Below are 21,069 nucleotides of genomic sequence, written 5' to 3' on the forward strand. Positions count from 1 at the left end.
ACTATTAAACGTAACATAACGAAGAAACTAAGGAAAGGCATAATTCTGAAATTACAACCCTGTTGTAATGCATGGAAATCAAAACTGTTTTTTTTTTAAAAAAAAAAGAAAGAAAGAAAGCTGCACTAAGGTCCAGAGTGCGGAAATGAGATTTATGTCATGTATAAGGATTCTGAAGACAAGATCGAAAGTGAAATGCAGATATACGGTCAGCATTACCATTAATGGCTCTAAATGAAAAAAAATAAGGATGCAGAATGAAATTGAGCATTTGGAATCTTCTTATGCATCTTTTCCTGTCTCTGTACTTTCAAATCGACGACCATGATGAGTACTTTGTATAGTTTGAAAAAGTACAATGTGTAGGTATTTGGCACGAACTACATAGTCTTGCCTGGTTTATTGCTCCCTTGTATGAAATGAGCCAGAATCAGAAATGCGGATGAACTGTTATGGAGAACATAGAGCACATATTATCCAATTGGAGATAAACACAAAGCCAAGACCTACCGCAACAATACTGTACATTTGTACATAAATAATAGCTCCGAAGATGGCGAAGAGACTGAAAAGAATATATTATGAGAGAAAATAAATTATTTAGTTTGCTTCGGGAGACGAAAATTCTTGATGGAGGATTCGACAGTAGGAAACAAAAAAGAAAAATAATAAAACATGAATTAATGGAGGGAATAAAAGGGTAATCTCCCTGGTATAATTCTGCACAGAGCAGGAATTCAACAATGCTAACATGAGAGACGGCTTGTTACATTTAAGATACATGGAGGGGCTAATAAGTTTTAGATTATATAATGGGAAGACATATTTAGAAATCAAACTTGAAACTGCAAAACGTTCCCGGGTATAGGTATAGATTCTAATTGTAATTTATTGGTTATGAAAGATAGGAATAAGTTGAAAGAAGCACGGGCTGTTGAGAGTGTAAAAACGAGGATTAGGCAACAACTGTCTGAAACGGGAAAAGGAATAAAACGTAAGACGAATGAGTAGCTTTGACATACCGTGTGTCCATAAATCATCTTTACAAATTAAGACTTTAATATCTTTAAAACTATACTAGATATTAACAAATGCTTTTCAACATGAGGAACCCATTCATACACCATTAGTGGCACGGATATAATATCTAGTCGGATTTCCATTTCTCTCCACAACAGTACAGGAAAAAGTTTATTAGTGTGAGGTTAGGGGATGGGATGGGGGTGGTCATCTTTTCTGGGGGGGGGGGGGGGGGCGGCGACACGAAAGACTCCTAGATGGCTGACACTGTCTCTCAGCCAGCAGTCGCTTGCCCCGTTTCAGAGGAAACCTCTCAGTCTGCAAGATGTGGGCAGTTACAGAGGGTGGATTACTGGTAGTTGGGACCTATAATTTTAGACGCGTTAGGGGCCCCTTAGGGACATGACTGCCAAGGAGGAAAAGAAAACCAGTGTGCACACCGCGTGCATACCGGGTGAAGTCATTCTAGGTATGGAACGGGTGATTCGGGAGACCATGAACAGCAAAGGTTGCAACCAACTGCAGATGAGTGTTCACGTCGGTACCAATAATGTGTGTCGCTTTGGAGCGGAAGAGATTTTCTCTGGTTTCGAGCGGCTACCAGAACTGGTTAAGCCGGCAAGTCTTGCTTGCAAGATGAAAGTAGAACTCACGATTTGGAACATAGTCGACAGCACCGACTGCGGACCTCTGAGAGTGGAGGGTCTGAAACAGAGGCTCAGGCGGTTCTGCGACGATGTAGGCTGAGATTTCTCGACTTGGGCCATACGGTGGTGGGATTTCGCGTTCCGCTAAATAGGTCAGGAGTCCATAACATGCAGGAGACGGCTGCACGGGTAGCAGGGGCTGTATTGCGTGAAGTGGGCCGTTTTTCAAGTTGGTTGGTTGGTTGATTTGAGGAAGGGGACCAAATAGCGAGGTCATCGATTCCGTCGGATTAGGGAAGGATAGAGAAGGAAGTCGGCAGTGTCCCTTCAAAGGAACCATATCGGCATTTGTCTGAAGCCATTTAGGGAAATCATGGAATAAGTCAGGATGGCCGGACGCGGGTTTGAATTGTCCTCCTCCGGAATGCGACTCCGTTGTGCTAACCATTGCACCATCTCACTCGGATTTAAGTTGGAGGACTTCAGTCTCAAAGGGTCCAGATCGAACACAGGAAGAACGTAGATCTAAGAACCATCTGTATGACAGTTGTAAATTGTCGTAGCTGTGTTGCGAAAGTACCATAACTCTAAGCACCGATGCTCAAATCGTTACACGCACTGAAAGGTGGCGACAGTCGAAGATAAGTGCAGCAGAAATTTTGAGAAGGATCTAACGGCCATAAGAAAGGATAGGCTAAATAAAGATGGCGGTGGCATGTTTGTTGCTGTTAAACAATCTTGTAGCAAAATTGAAGTAGATAGATAGATAGATGTGAGTTAGTATGGTTACAGGTCATGACAACTGGAATAAAATAAAACTGGATAGTTTTAGCGGCTCCGTAATCACATAATGCAATTGCTAAAAGGTTCAACGAAAACTTGACTCTAATTTTAAACACAAACCCGACTCTTAGAATTATAGTTGGTGGTGACCTCAATTTACCCTCGATATGATGGCGAAAATACATCTTTAACTCAGGAGGTATGCATCAAACATCATCCGAAATTGCGCTAAACGCATTTTGTGAGTACTATTGCGAGCACTTACTTCATGAGTCCACTCGAATAGTAAAAACCTGCGAAAACACACTTGACCTCTAAACGACAAATAAACCTGAGCTACTAACGAGCATTGAAACGGATACAGCGCTTAGTGATCGTAGGGCTGTCTTAGCGAGACTGAATACCGTTCCCAGATACTCCAAAAATAAACAAAAAAATGTGCCTTTTCATAAAAGTAGATAAAAATTCTCTTGAAGTCTTTCTGAGAGGCTGTCTCCACTCCTTCCAAATTAACAATATAAGTGTAGACCAGATGTGGCTTGAATTGAAGTAAATAGTATCGACGCCAGCTGAGAGATTTATACCAAATAAATTAACAAACGACGGAGTTGATCCCCCTTGGCACACAAAACATGTCAGAACACTGTTGCAGAAAGAGCGAAAAAAGAATTACAAATTCAAACGCAAGCAAAATTCCCAAGATTGGTGATCTTTTATAGAAGTTCGTAATTTAGCGCGGACTTCAATGTGAGATGCTTATAATACACTCCTGGAAATTGAAATAAGAACACCGTGAATTCATTGTCCCAGGAAGGGGAAACTTTATTGACACATTCCTGGGGTCAGATACATCACATGATCACACTGACAGAACCACAGGCACATAGACAAAGGCAACAGAGCATGCACAATGTCGGCACTAGTACAGTGTATATCCACCTTTCGCAGCAATGCAGGGTGCTATTCTCCCATGGAGACGATCGTAGAGATGCTGGATGTAGTCCTGTGGAACGGCTTGCCGTGCCATTTCCACCTGGCGCCTCAGTTGGACCAGCGTTCGTGCTGGACGTGAGACGACGCTTCATCCAGTCCCAAACATGCACAATGGGGGACAGATCCGGAGATCTTGCTGGCCAGGGTAGTTGACTTACACCTTCTAGAGCACGTTGGGTGGCACGGGATACATGCGGACGTGCATTGTCCTGTTGGAACAGCAAGTTCCCTTGCCGGTCTAGGAATGGTAGAACGATGGGTTCGATGACGGTTTGGATGTACCGTGCACTATTCAGTGTCCCCTCGACGATCACCAGTGGTGTACGGCCAGTGTAGGAGATCGCTCCCCACACCATGATGCCGGGTGTTGGCCCTGTGTGCCTCGGTCATATGCAGTCCTGATTGTGGCGCTCACCTGCACGGCGCCAAACACGCATACGACCATCATTGGCACCAAGGCAGAAGCGACTCTCATCGCTGAAGACGACACGTCTCCATTCGTCCCTCCATTCACGCCTGTCGCGACACCACTGGAGGCGGGCTGCACGATGTTGGGGCGTGAGCGGAAGACGGCCTAACAGTGTGCGGGACCGTAGCCCAGCTTCATGGAGACGGTTGCGAATGGACCTCGCCGATACCCCAGGAGCAACAGTGTCCCTAATTTGCTGGGAAGTGGCGGTGCGGTCCCCTACGGCACTGCGTAGGATCCTACGGTCTTGGCGTGCATCCGTGCGTCGCTGCGGTCCGGTCCCAGGTCGACGGGCACGTGCACCTTCCGCCGACCACTGGCGACAACATCGATGTACTGTGGAGACCTCACGCCCCACGTGTTGAGCAATTCGGCGGTACGTCCACCCGGCCTCCCGCATGCCCACTGTACGCCCTCGCTCAAAGTCCGTCAACTGCACATACGGTTGACGTCCACGCTGTCGCGGCATGCTACCAGTGTTAAAGACTGCGATGGAGCTCCGTATGCCACGGCAAACTGGCTGACACTGACGGCGGCGGTGCACAAATGCTGCGCAGCTAGCGCCATTCGACGGCCAACACCGCGGTTCCTGGTGTGTCCGCTGTGCCGTGCGTGTGATCATTGCTTGTACAGCCCTCTCGCAGTGTCCGGAGCAAGTATGGTGGGTCTGACACACCGGTGTCACTGTGTTCTTTTTTCCATTTCCAGGAGTGTAGTTTCCACAACGAAGCTTTCTCTTGAAACCTGGCAGAAAATCCAAAGAGATTCTGGTCGTATGTAAATTATGCTACCGACAAGACACAATCATCAATGCCTTCTTGCGCGAAAGTAATGGAAACACTATCGATGACAGTGTTGCTAGAGCTGAGTTGCTAAACATAGCCTTCTGAAATTCCTTCACCAAAGAAAACGAAGTAAATATTCTACAATTCGAATCAAGGACAGCTGCCACCTTAAGTAACTTAGAAATAGATATCTTCGGAAAAGTGAAGCAACTTAAATCACTTAACCAACGCAAATAAACTGGTTTAGATTGTATATCAATTAGCTTTCTCTTAGAGTATGCTGATGCAATAGCTCCATACTTAACAATCCTGTACAACCGCTCGATCGACGAAAGATCCATACCCAAAGACAGAAAGTGACACAGGTCACATGAATATTCAAGAAAGACAACGGGAGTAATCCACTAAATTACAGGCCCATATTACTAACCTCGATATGCAGCTGGATTCTGGAACATATATTGTGCTCGAAAATTATGAATTATCTCTAAGAGAACGGTCTATCGACACACAGTCTACACTGATTTATAAAACATACATCTTGTGAAACACAATTAGTTCATTACTCACACGAAGCGTTGGCTGCTGGTGACTCAAATTGATTCCGTATTTCTATATTTCTAGAAGGCTTTCGACACTGTACCTCATAAGCGGCTTCTAATCAGATTACGTGCTTATGAAATATCGTCTCAATTATGCAACTGGATTCGTGATTTCCTGTCAGAGAGGCTGCGGTTCGTAGTAACTGACGGAGAGTCATCATATGAAACAGAAGTGATTTCTGGAGTGCCCCAAGATAGTTTTATTGGTCATCTGCTGCTCCGTATCTACATAAACGATTTAGGAGACAATCTAAGCAGTCGCATTAGGTTGTTTGCGGACGATGATGTCGTTTGTCGTCTCGTAAAGTCATCAGGAGATCAAAAACAATTACAAAACAATTTAAATAACCTATCGATATGGGGCGAAAATTGGGAATTGACCCTACGTAATGAAAAGTGTGGGGTCATCCACACGAGTGCTAAAAGGAATATGTTAAACTTCGGTTACACGATAATCAATCAAATCTAAAGAAGGTAAATTCATCTAAATACCTAGGAATTACAATTACGAACAACTTAAATTGGAAAGAACACATAGAAAATATTGTGGGGAAGGCTAACCAAAGACTGCGTGTTATTAGTTGGACACTTAGAAAATGTAACAGACCTACCAAGGAGACTGCCTACACTACGCTTGTCCGTTCTCTTTTAGAATACTGCTGCGCGGTGTGGGATCATTACTAGATAGAATTAACGAGAACATCCAGAAAGTTCAAAGAAGAGCAGCACGTTTTGTATTATCGAGAAATAAGCGAGAAAGTGTCACGGACATGGGGTGGACATCATTAAAACAAAGCCGTTTCTCTTCGCGGCGGGATATTCTCACAAAATTTCGAACTTTCTCCTCAGAATGTGAGAATATTTTGATGACACCAACCTACGTAGGGAGAATCGATCATCTAATGAAATAAGGGAAATCAGAGCTCGCACGGGATGATTTAGGTGATCTTTTTTTGCCGCGCGCTATTCGAGAGTGGAATAAGTGAGAATTATTGCGAAAGTGGTTCGATGAACCCTTTGGCAGGCACTGAAGTGTGATTTGCAGAGTGTCCATGCGGACGCAGATGTAAGAGAGAAAGTACGAGCGACGACTTTTCTTTTTTGTTTGTTTGGTTTGTTGTGTGTGTTTTGCACAAAATTAGAACTGCACAAGATTCAGCGTTATTAGAGTGTGTATTGTTTATCCTTACAGAATATAAATTGCATTTTATGTAATCAAAGAAATTATTTTTCACGCAAATACAGTTTACAAGCAGACACATAAAAAGCTATGTGTATTTACAGTTGTTATTTTGTACTCAGCAGAGTATTCTTCATTATGATCAAAGGTAAGAATTTACTGTTATTATCGATAAATGCAAAAGTTGCTTATGAATAACGGAAACGTGTTTTATATAATTTCGACGAAGTATTGAGGCGGTCTCATATATTTATGTTTTGTTTGTGTTTATTTTACCTTTTTGTGGAGAAAATTGCGTTTTCTTGCGCTGTAAGACAAATCTGTATTGTTTTATTTATTTTTACAACTACATTGGTCAATTTAAGTTACAAATCAACAATTTTCCAATGAAACGTGAATTAAACGTTGACAATTTCAATTTTATGTGACAGTCAGGAAGATAACTATGCAGGACAAAAATGTTCCGCAGGTCCACGGCCCTTTATATATCGTCAGTTTGGACGGTTTACGGCTTCCGGTTTTTAGGGCAATTTAGTAAGACAGTGATCGCATACATAAAGAATGCGAACATTGTGAGATAACGCCCGCTTTGTATGCAACATACCAACGTACAGGCAACGCGGCTACGACCTTAACTGACACAAAGCTACTAGAAAAATTACAGTAGTGTACGCTTCCTTGCAATAATCTACGGTAGCCTACAGCAGTTTTACAACACTTCTCTCCGCACCACACCTACACAGACACTCGAAACCACCTCTTACAGAGTAATAGCATATTGTTACGACGCATAAACGAGGAGCATCAGTAGTGAACGAACGCTACAACTGGGAACATCAGAGAAACCGCTTAATGTTTATTCAAGGGTAGACAGAGTACGCGGGTGTGAGGCAATGCCCCTTGCAATGGTCTCTAAACGTGGCCGACTGAGAGTCTGCCTTTTCTTGTGGCGATCAGTGCTGGCTAGTGCTAGAGCGTTTCCTTGGCGGCGGAGGCGGGATTTCGTTGGCGTAACGCGGAACGCGGGCGCGTACCGACTAGCGAATTTCACTTTCCGCTGGCGGCCGTCCCGCGCCGTTGTCGCAAAAGCGAAACCGCAGGATTCTCTTCTTTTGTTATTCACCCCACGTACCGGCTGCCTAGTTGAACGACTCCACATCTAGGCGCACTCTGGCCACACTTTAGTCATGCTCTACGCTCTCCCTGCAAAAAGCTTTGTCATAATTCCGGAAACTGCGAGAAGAATTTGACACTTAGCAATGAGTGATCCAAGTCAAAACAAGGACATCGTAGTGGACGATATTCTCCCAAAATTATCCAGATCGTCGGGGAACCACCCATGACAAAACAGTTCGACCTGGTATGTCGCATATACACTACGCGAAGGAACGACCACAGCTGCATCAACACCGGCAAGCCTCACGTGCTGACGGACAGGAACCATCGAGGACCGCTGAAGCTGTTTGTGAAAACGTCGGATGAACTCAGCGGAAGGAATCACTTTAGCTCCAAACTGCTTCCAGCAGGCCACCTAGCACAGTAACTGAGCATAGGGAGTTAAAAAGAACGTTGTAAAATGGTCGATCTGCTCCACGCAAGTCAACATTTCTGACGCTTGAGGTGGTGTAAATAGTGACGCCACTGGACAATGGATGACTGTAAATGAGTGATTGGAGGCTGGATGGCTGTGTGGCTGGATTGAAGAATTTTTAGCAAACGGAACACAGCATGTTGTTATCAATGGAGAGACGTCTACAGACGTTAAAGTAACCTCTGGCGTGCCACAGGGGAGTGTTATGGGACCATTACTTTTCACAATATATATATAAATGACCTAGTAGATAGCGTCGAAAGTTCCATGCGGCTTTTCGCGGATGATGCTGTAGTATACAGAGAAGTTGCAGCATTAGAAAATTGTAGCGAAATGCAGGAAGATCTGCAGCGGATAGGCACTTGGTGCAGGGAGTGGCAACTGACCCTTAACATAGGCAAATGTAATGCATTGCGAATACATAGAAAGAAGGATCCTTTGCTGTATGATTAAATGATAGCGGAACAAACACTGGTAGCAGTTACTTCTGTAAAATATCTGGGAGTATGCGTGCGGAACGATTTGAAGTGGAATGATCATATAAAATTAATTGTTGGTAAGGCGGGTACCAGGTTGAGACTCATTGAGAGAGTCCTTAGAAAATGTAGTCCATCAACAAAGGAGGTGGCTTACAAAACACTCGTTCGACCTATATTTGAGTATTGCTCATCAGTGTGGGATCCGTACCGGATCGGGTTGACGGAAGAGATAGAGAAGATCCAAAGAAGAGCGGCGCGTTTCGTCACAAGGTTATTTGGTAACCGTGATAGCGTTACGGAGATGTTTAGCAAACTCAAGTGGCAGACTCTGCAAGAGAGGCGCTCTGCATCGCGGTGTAGCTTGCTCGCCAGGTTTCGAGAGGATGCGTTTCTGGATGAGGTATCGAATATATTGCTTCCCCCTACTTATACCTCCCGAGGAGATCACGAATGCAAAATTAGAGAGATTCGAGCGCGCACGGAGGCTTTCAGACAGTCGTTCTTCCCGCGAACCATACGCGACTGGAACAGGAAAGGGAGGCAATGACAGTGGCACGTAAAGTGCCCTCCGCCACACACCGTTGGGTGGCTTGGGGACTATAAATGTAGATGTAGATGTAGATGAATCACGCTGTATTCTGTGGCTCTCCAACGGAAGAGTTTGGGTGTAATGAGTTCTTGGAGAATGTTACCAACCATCATGTGTAGGATCAGTTGTGAAGTATGGAGGTCGCAGAGTTACCGTAAGGGGATGTTTATAGTCGTCACCGTGTGGTATCTTTATTGTGCTTAAGGAGATGCTAAATGCGGAAGGAAAGGGTTGCATTTTGCAGTATTGTTACTGCACGCATTAGAGGAACAGTTCGGGGGCGATGATTGTTTAAAAATGACGATACACCTTGTCGCAAACCAGTATTTATGAGCAAATGATTTGTGGTTAGTAACATTCCTAAAATGGAATAGCGTGCTCTGAGTCCAGACATGATTACAATGGAACACCTTTGGGGTTAGTTAGAACAGGGTAATGAAACTTTCTTACCTTCGACCGCTTTCGTGTCTGTTAGAAGTAAAATTTCCTAACATTTTCTAAACGCCCACCGATTACACAGCAATGGTGGATTTACAAAGTATGTTAGTACCTGTACTTTACAATATTTATGAAGTCATTAAAAGCTGGGCCGAGCGGTTCTAGGCGCTTCAGTCCGAAACCGCATGACTGCTACGGTCGCAGGTTCGAATCCTGCCTCGGGCATGGATGTGTGTGATGTCCTTAGGTTAGATAGGTTTAAGTAATAAGTTTCCTTTACTTTTCGTCTTTGGTCGCAAACTTTTTGTTAACAGATTACCGGTTTCGTTCTAAAAATGAGAAAAACATAAATACATTCGCAGATTGTCTACAGCTTATAAGCAATACATAGATGATAATGAAAAGTACTACTGACAATTTATGCATGTGTGCGCCTTAAGTATGAAGAGGCATACCTATTTCATAAAAACAAAGTCCTAATGTACTGCAGCCATAGTGGCATCGTCAAATTTAAGTGCAGAATCAGCACAAGCATCATCAAATGCATACAAATAACGTCATATGCACGAGTCATGTTGTCAGTAGCACTACAGTTCAAAACAAGCTGCCGTGCAGTAGCCACAAGAGGTTTGTGTTGGAAGTTCACCACATGTCGCTAATGCCGGCATACACTAGTTTTCAATAATTAACTGAACAGCGATAATAAAGAGGGATTTAATAGTTGAAGTCTGTAATGAGCTTATAATGTATAAAAGGCATTACAGTAATAAAAAGCGACAAAAAGAACACGACAAAAGTAAAATTGTTAAAAAGAGGAAGAGTTAAGAAACAGTAGTTGACATATGCTCTAGTGCCAATATTCTAGATAATGACATAAATATTAAACACCTTTGATGTGCACCGGATTATATTAAAAAACCATTAAACAAATCGTTAAAGAAGCCACAAATGAAAGAAACCGTAGAGCTGCACATAATCAGTGCCGTCTGTTAGCGATAAAGCCAGAATTCCGCACAGGCGGGAAGTGGTTGGAGGAACGTGACCGCCAGAGCTCCCCTCGTACCCTTCGGCACGCCGATGCAAGAAAAGAATGATAAAATTTCGTAACAGTGCATTAAGTAGTTCCAAGTTCTATGGGACTGATGACCTCATTTGTTAAGTCCCATAGTGCTCAGAGCCATTAAAAGCTGGAACGTTCACTAGTGGGCGGTAGGGACCAGACTGACCACCACTGAGTTAGCACTTCGCTCAAGAATCTTTACCAACTCCGGTCTTAGCTCTTGAGAAAGAACGGGCTGGCGTTCCTCAACAGTCAATCACACTCCTTATTGAGTCTCCAGCAGAGTTCAATCCGTCACAAAGCCGAAGGGTGGACCGACCCCACAGTAACGTCGACTAGTAAGGTTTTGGATGCTTTTATGAAATAGTGTGCGCCAAGTCGGGACACCTGCTTAAGGTAGCGGCAACGCGTTGCCCTCAACGAGGCTCCAGGCCCCTTTGTTTCGTATTGGTAAAACAATTTTATTACTTCATAATACTACATCTGCTTTAGATGTTAGCCATAAAATTGTGAAGGATTTTTTCTTCCTACCTGTTTTTGGATCTGAAGATGGCCGTTTGATACGATCGTAACCGAACACATACGGTTACTGATTTGAAACTGCGTTGTAGCTGCGCCTTAGGAAAGAGTCAGTACATAGCAGTCTAAAGACGGTGTCGACTGTTGCCAGAAACACAATAGCTAACTATGTTTTAACAAAACAGACTATGACGCAATTCATAGCATTGATGTATGCTGGTTAAAAATGTCAGTTTCGGGCCGACCAACCAGATAATGAGCTACAGATTTGCGGGCTGGAGCTCACCGATGTAGTCGATAAACAATGTCATATTCTTAGTTCGATATAAGAAATTTCCTTGAGAGGGAAAAATTTAAGTCCACAAATCAGCAAGGTTTTGGAAAGCATCGCTCGTGCGATAACTCACCCTTTTCTCACATGAGATCCTGTGAATCATGGATGAAAGGCAACAGGTGGATTCCACATTCCTAAATCGGTAAAGCATTGGACACGGTGCCTCACTGCCGACTGATAACGAAGGTACAAGGATACGGAATACGTTTCCAGGTGAGTGTGTGGCTGGGAGACTTCTTAACAGAACTCGCTATGTTGTCCTCCATGGAGAGTGTTCATCAGAGACAAGGATGTCGTCAGGAGTGCCCCAAAGAAGTTATTTTTATATACATAATCTGGCGGAAGGGGTAAGCAGAAATCTGCGGCTCTTTGCTGATGATGTTGTGGTGTATGGAGAGGTGTCGTCGCTGAATGGCTGTAGGAGGATACAAGGTGACTTACATAAAATTTCTAGTTGGTTTTATGAATAGCAGCTAGCTCTAAATGTAGAAAAATGTAAATTAGTGCAGATGAGTAGGAAAAACAAAACCACTACTTCCAAGTTCAGCATTACTAGTGTGTTGCTTAACACAACCTGGTCTATTAAATATCTGGGCGTAACTTTACAAAGCAATGTGAAATGGAACGAGCACGTAAGGATTGTAGTAGGGAAGGTGAATGGTTGACTTCGGTTTACTGGGAGAATATAAGGAAAGTGTGTCACCTGTAAAGGACTGCATATACTACACTACTGCCACCCATTGTTGAGTACTGTTCGCGGGTTTTGGATCCACATCTTGTCGAATTAAAGCAATTCAGAGGCGAGTTGCTAAATGTTTTTCCCCCACTCTACTTGTGAGTGGAACAGTAAAGGAAATGACTAACAGTGGTACAGTTACCCTCTACCACGCACTATACAGCGTTTTGCGGAGTACGTATGTAGATGTAGATTCAGAACAACAAAATATGATTGGAATCGTCGTGAAAGCTTCTGTTGATATTTTTATGTTGCCCTAGCTGTATTACAAACATTCCCTAAGAGTAAATTTATGTTATGATAGTACTCCGTCGTTCGATTGCTGCCACTCACAGCAATACTAGTAACCTCAGTAAGCTGAACATTTTTTCTTAGTATGTGGCATTGTAGGAGCATTATTTCGTTTCTTATTTCCTTTATGCATTCTTTCTGTTACCTGTGCGCATAGACGTGCTTCTTGCTGGGAATCGATGTTGGACGATGTCTTACAATGCAAAAACACTGCAATGAAACTTCAAATTTCTGTAATGAATTCTAGTTCTTTATAAATGTGGATAAATGTTAGGTAATTATTTTTAAATAATGAGAAAGAAACCGATAATATCCAGTTAGAAATGGTTCAAATGGCTCTGAGTTCAAAATGGTTCAAATGGCTCTGAGCACTATGGGACTCAGCTGCTGAGGTCATTAGTCCCCTAGAACTTAGAACTAGTTAAACCTAACTAACCTAAGGACATCACACACATCCATGCCCGAGGCATGATTCGAACCTGCGACCGTAGCGGTCTCGCGGTTCCAGACTGCAGCGCCAGAACCGCGCGGCCACCTCGGCCGGCGGCTCTGAGTATTATGGGACTTAACATCTGAGGTCATCAGTCCCTTAGAACTTAGAACTACTTAAACCTAACTAACCTAAGGACATCACACACATCCATGCCAGAGGCAGGATTCGAACCTGCGACTGAAGCTCCTAGAACCGCTCGGCCGGCCTCCAGTTAGAAGATCGGTGGTGAACATCTTCAGCAATAAGTATTTACGGGTAATGCTAAAAAGCTCTATGAAATGTACACAGGTTAGTGCACAAGTTCGTAGAGTTTTTCGATAAGTTTAATAGATACAACAGAAACACATAGCAGAGAGTCTAGCCATAACTAGTATATTCGCTTTCACTATTTACTGTCTACCAACTCTTGGGTAACTTTTGGATTCCGTGACTGTAGAAATCAGGTGGTTTTGAGGCGAAGAAGTCGCCAAGCCATGTTCAGAGTGCACTTTCATCCGAAAAGAAAGTTCCTTGAAGGTTGCGGAAAAGGTGAATATCAGGGGGCACAAGATCAGGTGGTTTTTTGTCTAATAAAATCTGGGGGCACAAGATCAGGTGTTTTTTTGTCTGTGTAATAGAATGCAGGAGAGTGTTATCGTGTAGTAACATCGCTTCACACAGTCTTCCAGGTCGTTGTTCTGGGATTGCGTCTGCAAGTTGTTGACGGTGAATGTCACCAATGATACCTCGCGGAAGCAATCCGTAGTTCACCACACTGGCGCTGTTCCACCAGATGCATAACATTATCTTTGATGAATGCACGCAGGTCTTTACGGTCAGTTGCTGCTTTGCTTTGATTTAACCATTCACCATCAGTATTGTTCACTAGCCGATTGATGAAGAGCAAACAGATGTACATATGGCCACCTGCTGATTTGTGTGATATTGGCTAAGAGCGGACGGTATTCATACACCCGATCTTTGAACCTCGCCATTGCATGCAAACGTCACATGATGGTGGAATGGTCACTGTTCATCACAGTTATCGAGTCTGTGCATCACTGTGGATTAATGCATGTAAATTATTTTCATCAAGCCCCTGAGGTCGTCCTGAACGTGGAGACTCAAACGCAGCTGCGCGGGGTAGCCGCGCGGTCTCAGGCGCCTTGTCACACTTTGCGCGACTGCCTCCCGTCGGAGTCCTCCCTCGGTTATGGGTGTACGCGTTGTCCTGAGCATAAATCAGTTTAAGTTAGATTAAGTAGTGTGTAAGCCTAGGGAACGATGACCTCAGCAGTTTGGTCCCATAAGAACTTACCACAAATTTTCTAAAATCACTAGTGTCCCTGAGTACACTACATGTCTCTACCTCTCGCGATACGAGGGCACTGTACCACTACCGCCCCGGTCCGGACACCGTCTCGAGTATACTTACGGTGTACCCAACGAATGTGACGAAAAGAATGTAAGAAGATCTTACCGCCTAACTTTACTGATACTTACGCCCGGCAAGAGCGTGAATAGTACACTTATTTGGCGGAGCGGACACAAGAAAGAATCATGATAATATGGAGGACAGGAATCTATACTTTTGTAAAATAGTTCTCTGAGCTCTGATTATTTAACAGCGCGCGACTTACCGGCTTGTTAATATAGGATTGCGCGAGGCGCTTTTAGAATTTGTTAAAACTGATGTCTACCTGGAGCGTTCATACTGGCTCAGGGATTGTATTTCGTGTTATGACATTAAAATATTGCTGCAGGATATCTTAACTATAGCGAAAATTAATTAAAAGAAATCTTTTAATGAAAGAAAGTATTTCCCTTTTTTAAACGTAATAATCTTTGTCTTGCCGAGAAGCGGCCAATATCTGAATGCTCTTAGTTTTTACCTTAGTGCGATATAAATTTATATATTCACTTTCTTTTCCTAAATAATTATGGTGCGAGTCTTTTACAGCGTCCGTTGATGGGGGAACGTAATGAAATTATAATGAAATTATTCCTACGCAAGATGTCTGCCAAGAATTGTCGATTGTTCGACCGTTATTGTTGTTTATCCCACGTGCTGAAAATCTTAAAAGTAATATTTTTACTTCCGTATGAAGGTCACTATGCACATGAAAGAAAAATGCACAATCAACATAAATTACAATATATTATTTAAAATTTATAACTTACGGTGCGAAATGGCCGCCGTAGCGTGCGTTAGCTTCGAGACTAGAACAGAGAGTGAGTAATAACGCTGATGTTTTTCGTTTCTTTCGCCAGCGAGTAAATGAGCAGTTATTTACCACAAAGATCATACTGAGTTATAGAGGCTATTTGTACCATTATTATTTCGTTGACAGCAAATTTCACACGCATTTTCAGAGTTTTTTTTACAGTTTTCATTTTACTTTATTTCGTGTCTGACTTGTCGTCGCACGATTTAATATTTTGTACCATGTATCGGTACAGCACGTCCAGGGTTGTCGAACGCGATCGCTTTTGTGGTTCACGTATCATGATGTGGGGAGGCATAGTTTTTAATAATAACAATAAATAATAAGTCTTTAAACAATGTACTCTCAACAGCCAACGTTATTGTGATATAGTATTCCTCCCTGTGTGCGTCCGCATCGAACAGCGTAGGTGGAGGAACTCTTGGAACGAGAGGATATTCGATGAATTGACTGGCTTGAACTTTCCCCCAAATTAAATCCCACCGAGCATTTTAGGGATGCACTGTGGAGGCGTATTACAGCACATCCAAATACACCATCGACTATCCAGGAACTGTGAACCGCGTTGGTGGAGGAATGGAACGCATTAGCACAGAGACTACTTACCAACCTTACAGCTAGTATGGAAGCACGTTGCAGAACATGTACAGCCATCCGTTGTGATCGCAGACGCAATGAAGAATCTCGTACCACGTTTCATATTGCCCAGAGGACCATCATGAAAGGCTGTGACTTCAGCGTTGTCATTGTCTTTGAATTAAAGTGTCATTTCTTTTCAACACATTGCGTACTTCTTTCGGTTACGTTGTGAGGTGTCCACTTGTACGTGGAGGCCGATTTTGTAATATCTTTCATGAAAAATGACATGAAATAATTATCACATGTAGAAGCGATTGTATCTTTGACACCACTGGACCAAAGATGTTGCCTGAGTGGTAGAATCGATTGTAAGCAGGAGCGCGCGGAGCGCAGTAGCAGTTGCCGTTGCACTATGTGAAAGGTAGGGTGTAAGACTTAAAGCTAGTGGCTAGCTGTGAGAATTTAGCTGTTGGCCTATGGGCACAGCATAATACAGTTTTGTAAGGTATTTAAATATTGTATATTTAGTTTTAAGTATGCAGCAACACAATGTGGCTTCTGCTAGTTTTACAGTACTGACCCTTGAATGTAGGAACCAAGTATTTGCCTTCAGATTTAATCTATAGCTTGATTAGGTATGCCTGATTTGTAATATTTTGTGTGTTTTGTAATCCTGATACAGATAAGTTAAATTTTGGAATCTATTTCGTAAAACGATGTTAGATTTTTTGTCATGTAACAATCGAAGTGTCTTTAATTACATCAGTAAGTGAGAAGTTCGCTGATTTCGAAGTTAGTGTAAAATGTTTCATATTAGATTTCGTTAAGGAGATACTTTATTTTGAGTACAACTTTAGAACTAAAGAATTCGGTCTTAGGATATCCTATTATCAGTACCTCATCCTCTACCATGTCGTGTGATATTATTTGTATGAACCTATTTTACGGCCTGCACTGCACTTCGCTGAGCCAAGATTAAATAACTGTATGCCTACTGTGGAGAGAACAGAATACCAAGATTACATTAGTTGCGACTCAAGAGCTAGGGAAAATGTATTTCATTGTTTATTTTTCTCAGTTTATTGCACAGGGCCATAGAACTCGGTGCTCACGACACCGAGTAAATTTCTGAGGGATTGATTTCATTATAGACATTACATACTGGTTTTCCATATTAAGTTCTTTAACTTTTCTTTGGATTACAGTAAATCTGATGAAGCACATCATTTGCTTAACAAGACAGTGAACAGAAAATTTCCGTAAGACAAACATTACGCATTGCAAAGCCAATAACAAACACAAATATTTCTATGAAGAACGTTACAGCTTTGTGCACTATACTGCAGCAGTTGTTTCTACGTATGGTCCAACTTTCATCGAGCTATGTGACTTTGCAGTGAAACATCATGTGAAAGTTTCTATCATCGCTACGTTTTGCACACCAGTGCATTAGCAAGTATCTGCTTAATAATGTGTTGGTCCAATTTTTTAACGAAGTTCTGCGTGTCGCAGGTTCCTGATAGGTTTCCGGCGATATGAGGCATCAGAATCTACGCACAGGTCATGTATTTACCGACAATTGCGGGCTGATTGTTTTGCGGGCTCATATCTGGCGCCAGAAAGCGTCCCATATGTGTTCAGTCTAATTCCGATCAGGCAGATGTTCAAGACGGCAATTTGAATTCAGAGTCACGTTCCTCAAACCACTGTAGTACGATTCTGGCCTTGACTCTCGGACGTCGCAGTCGTGAAAGACATCAAGCGTGAAGGGCGATCCGCCATAATATTCACGTAGTCCACAACTGTCATGATAGCTTCTATTACTACCAGAGGTGCCAAGGAAGCCCACGTGAATGTCCGGAGTAGAATCATAGTGCCCTCACCGGCCAGATTCCATGGCACAGTGCAAGTTTCGAGCGGCCATTCGGCTGGATTCGGCGTATACTGACACGACTATCGATTTGGTGCTAAAAGAAATGTCATTGTGGAAACTAGGCCACTCGTTTTATTCATTCATGGTCCAGTCTCGACATTTTCGTGTCCACTACAGTCGTAATTAAGATGTTACTGGGAGCATCTGACGGGGAGCACCATGCCAATAATATGTGCTGAACGATGTAGCCATAACGTGAACTTGTGCCTGCCAAAATACTTCATCTAATCGTCAGACCTGACATATATCGTCACCTATCTTGCTTTACAGAGTGGGTATGCCTCTGACTTCCACGTTCTGTGATGAGACGCAGACGTCCATCTCATTATGAGCCATTCACAGTGTCACTTGGCACGCACTAACGGGTTAAGGTTACTAGGAGTGGAACGACCAGCCGGCCGGGGTGGCCGAGCGGTTCTAGGCGCTCCAGTCTGGAACCGAGTGACCGCTACGGTCGCAGGTTCGTATCCTGCCTCGGGCATGGATGTGTGTGACGTCCTTAGCTTAGTTTGGTTTAAGTAGTTCTAAGTTCTTGGGGTCTGATGACCTCAGATGTTAAGTCCCATAGTGCTCACAGCCATTTGAAACATTTTTTAGTGGGAGGACCGGGCAAAATAAGGATTAAACATCGTTCGTATCAAGACCTTAACACTCCTCAGCCAATACAGTTTACTAATTAGGTCAATAGGACCTTGACATATTAAGCCACCAATAAAAAAAAAAAAAAAAAAAAAAAAAAAAAAAAAAAAGAAATAAAAAAAAATATTAAGCCAAATCTATGTAATCGAACAAAATAATTCGAAAACAATTTCTGATAATCGATCCACAATGTAAAATATTTCATTGAGTTTAAGGACAAAAAGTTATACTGTTAATTGAAATACTTGTTCTCAACTCTCCAAAAAGTAATTCATGGGAACATGGAGTATCAAAATTTGAATTTACGATAGATATTAGTCTCTTTTCAAAATACACAATTTTTGTGTGTCACTGGTTTCTATTCTTGAAAAAGTTACAGGCAGTTTCAATAAGAGAAGCAAGATAGTATCGCAAGTTGCTCTCTATACTTGTTTCTGTCTGACATTTAGCCCAACTTTACAGAATGTAATATGAACTGAACTGTAACTCATATGAATGCAGCTTGACGTTGTGTTAAAGGCAAGAGGAAGTAAAACAATTATCTGGCTACAACTAAAATTTCCACTTACGTCGCGTCTTGGGAACACTTGCAGATTTTTCGAAAGCACTACAGCAAACAGCAAGCTGACAGCGGCTAAGCTAGATTTCCGTTTCTAAATATATATTCAAACTGCTGCATGTGGTAACGTGTAATGATAAACAGTGGAGTGCGGAGGGTAACTATTGCTATGAAATAATATGCCAAGACAACGATTTTAGAATGAAATAAATATTCAAAAAGACAGTGTAAGACTTCCAATTGTCTTCACACATAACATTGGTCTGAACAATACTACGCTTAACAAAGTGAACAATGGTTTAAAAAGGGGTTCGAAGTTAACAGAGAATTTCTGTAAGAATCAAACAGCTTACACAATTAATACGTTACTCCATGATTCTAACTCTGAGCAAGTTAACTAGTTGTCAATAATCATTCCTAGCTGCGCAGTGCTGCGGTCTTACCTCTGACATCTTCTCTTCAGAAATAATGACATCGTTAAAAATTTATATTCCTTTCACATTCAATTTACACGTGAAATTCATCCTTGATGTCATGTCCTTTCTTCATCTAACAGATACAACCACGAGTCCACACAGCACTATTTTACGTACGTCAGCCACCAAACTTCAACTAAGAAAGTATCAGGCTAGGCAGACGCAAAGACTGTGCTACGACAAGATCAAACGCTGTTTAACAGTACCGTAACCTGTTCTCTCCCTGACGTGCTCATCGATGACATACAAAAATCAAAATGACAAGACTACTTTACAACATTTCAGCAACTGATATAAAAAAACAGGCAGGCCACAAATATCTACAGAATTTCTTTGACTAAAATGCAACAAATGGTTCAGGTTTATCGAAAGAGAAGTTCATTAAAAGGGAACCAATAAGCTCCTTGATATGAATCCTCCACACGTCTGGCAATGTGGTCCGAATTACTTTGCTCACCACACTACTTTCCTAAGAAATCAGTGGGAGCACGTCCAAGGCACAAACATACGATGAGAGCCTAATGAACAGAGAAGTAATTTATAGTAAAACGTGTAAAAAGTTGAGTCATCACATTACACGCTAGCATCGTACACAGAACATTCATGAAAAATTACTAAAAGATAATAAGATAACTGGCCAAGGTAAACGCCGCCACGTAGACTTGATAGTGAATAAGTTCAGCGGGAAACCGACATTCAGCTTCAAATCACACCACGAGACGGAAACGGGACGGAAAACAAGAAAGACGCGAACGGTTTGCTGTTTAAGGTCACCAATGTATGGGTTGGAAGTATAACGCACCAAAATACATGCAACAAGACTTATTCCGGTAAGGCGCATAACTTGAGGGCTTAAAATAACTAAGGAAAGCGACTGGACGATTTAGTGCACAACATACCAGCAAAAAAATAAATAAATAAATAAATATATGTTGTTGTTGTTGTGGTCTTCAGTCCTGAGACTGGTTTGATGCAGCTCTCCATGCTACTCTATCCTGTGCAAGCTTTTTCATCTCCCAGTACCTACTGCAACCTACATCCTTCTGAATCTGCTTAGTGTATTCATCTCTTGGTCTCCCTCTACGATTTTTACCCTCCATGCTGCCCTCCAATACTAAATTGCTGATCCCTTGATGCCTCAGAACATGTCCTACCAACCGATCCCTTCTTCTGGTCAAGTTGTGCCACAAACTTCTCTTCTCCCCAATCCTATTCAATACTTCCTCATTAGTTATGTGATCTACCCATCTAATCTTCAGCATTCTTCTGTAGCACCACATTTCGAAAGCTTCTATTCTCTTCTTGTCCAAACTATTTATCGTCCATGTTTCACTTCCATACATGGCTACACTCCATACAAATACTTTCAGAAATGACTTCCTGACACTTAAATCAATACTGGATGTTAACAAATTTCTCTTCTTCAGAAACGCTTTCCTTGCCATTGCCAGCCTACATTTTATATCCTCTCTACTTCGACCATCATCAGTTATTTTGCTCCCCAAATAGCAAAACTCCTTTACTACTTTAAGTGCCTCATTTCCTAATCTAATTCCCTCAGCATCACCTGACTTAATTAGACTACATTCCATTATCCTTGTTTTGCTTTTGTTGATGTTCATCTTATATCCTTCTTTCAAGACACTGTCCATTCCATTCAACTGCTCTTC

This window comes from Schistocerca americana, chromosome 8 (assembly GCF_021461395.2).
Source record: "Schistocerca americana isolate TAMUIC-IGC-003095 chromosome 8, iqSchAmer2.1, whole genome shotgun sequence".
NCBI classification, from domain to species: Eukaryota; Metazoa; Arthropoda; class Insecta; order Orthoptera; family Acrididae; genus Schistocerca; species Schistocerca americana.